Raw genomic sequence first — 2,195 nt, 5'->3', positions numbered from 1 at the left:
ATGTTAGTACAAAGCTAACACACACAATCGCCCGTAAAGAAATAGCTTGATGTCAAGGTTGGTGATCCTTTGCTTCAGTAGATACAGGGAAAAGATTATGTTAAAATGAATAACTCTAGAGGCTTCAGGCAGTTCACTTTCTAGCACAAGACATAGGGCTAGAGCAATGACAGCTCTACCTTTCTCATAACTCATACAAAATAGTTAGGTTATCCTGAGCTAATTCCTCCATATCTTTGCTGCTTTAGGCTTAGGCTGCTGGAGGACATGGGGACCACTTTTCATCATTCTGCATCATTCTGCTTAAGCTCCACCAATAACTGTATGCTCTCTCTCTGCCTTTTGTTGTTATGGTAGCTTAATTTGGTCTGTTACTGTTCAGCTGTGACTTATCCTGGAGAGAAATATCAGCTGTGCTGCTACCATCAACATCTCTATTTATAGATGTTGAATTTGGCACCATTTCTTTCAGCGTAGTCCTATTTCTTTACTGTGACCAACTGTATATGCTCTCTTCCATCCTCTGTTGTCACAGAAATTTGGCCCCACTTCCTCACCGCCACAGTTAGCTTGTGTCCCTCCTGCATTGTGGTGTGGAATAACATAGCGCAGACCACGCTTTAATATTGGGCATAAATGAAAAATACACACTGCTGCGGGGAGTATAACCAGCCCTTTAACTTTTGGATCTCTCATTTCTGTAAGTCTGCTTCTTTCTCCTCGGTAGACGGCCGCTCACAATTAGCCTGGTTCTGATGGAGGTTTTTCCCCTGTTAAAAGGGAGTTTTTCCTCTCTACTCTCGCTACATGCATGCTCGATGTGAAGGACGGCTGAAGAGTCAATGACAAAATGTAAGTGAAAGTCACTGCATGCTCATCCAAGAGGAGCGTGTCGTGCATCTCAATGACTGGATGCAATCAATTGGCTTTCCTTCATAGAAACCTTTAACTCGTCTGACTGTGTTGTCTCTGTAAAATGCCTTGATATGGCCTGTTTATGAATTAGCACTATAGAGATAGAGTGAGTTGAATTGAACGATAGAATGGTTGAGATGAAANGGTTTGCAGTTGCACCATCTTCCTCTCACTTCCTAAAGCAGCCCTGAGCAGAGCTCCCTGCTTTGGATCCGGGTTTTCATCTGACCCTGACCTGCCTGCTGCTCTGCACTTGGAATGAAATGAGAGCGCTCTCCTTGATCTAAAAACAGTGCAATATTTTCATAAGGCTGGAACCATGGATGTCTCCTCATGTACAGACGTGTATGATGTAACGATGTGATAATGTGTCAGACTGGAGTTGTATAAAATGCTTCTTTAAGTGTGAATCGTGGCCATTTTAACGAGATGTGAGCCCTGATGGTAAGCAACTGCCTTCTGTAACTCTAAGCAACTTCTCTGATCTGAGTAAGATTACAATTTCTGCCAAAATCTGTTTTTCATGTTGGATGGTTATTTAATACATATACATTATGAAGTATATGTATATGTATGAAATGTTATTTCTCAGGAAAAAACATGGAGAGAAAAAGCTTCAAGGTGTAAACTCAGAGCTTTCCTTTACAACACAGTGAAGGAAATCCTTCTAACTGTATGTAGGTTTGAGTCAGAGGGACAGGATGTCATCCCCAGCCTCCAGTCGATGTGCAGACTTAGACTTAAATAAACTTTATTGTCATTTTGTATACAAAATTAAATTTAATTTAGTACAGCTTTCATGACGTTTCCATTTTTTTTAAAGTCGTAGGGAAGCAGCTGTTCCAACCGTTGCATTTCCGAATTCACCCGAGTGGTGTCCGACTTTAAACTAGTAAATAAAGTGAATGTGATTGGTCGATTATCAAGGGGGCGGAATTGTTGTGGCAAGTTTGGTTTTGGCCGGTTTGTTGGAAGCATCTTGCTAACCAGTTAGCAACTTAGTGCTACTTGGTCCCAATGGGAAATTCCATTGGGACCAAGTAGCACTAAATTGGTGACTTAGAAACGACACTGTGAAGGAACGCTATGGACAGAGGAAACATGCAAGAGGAGGAGAGTTTAGTGTCGGAGGTCGTGGATGAGTCTCCATCATCATATATTTTTTATTTATAGTAGGAAAGCGGGGATGAAGATGTTGTGGAAGAGGACGCCAGGGCGGCAGAAGCTTGGTTTGGTGTAGAAGGCTTCCAGCCGTACATGTTTGAGCCCTTGCCTCGCAA

Source organism: Cyprinodon variegatus, unplaced genomic scaffold, assembly GCF_000732505.1.
Source record: "Cyprinodon variegatus isolate N-32 unplaced genomic scaffold, C_variegatus-1.0 Scaffold566, whole genome shotgun sequence".
NCBI lineage: Eukaryota > Metazoa > Chordata > Actinopteri > Cyprinodontiformes > Cyprinodontidae > Cyprinodon > Cyprinodon variegatus.
Note: the sequence above shows the minus strand (reverse complement) of the source record.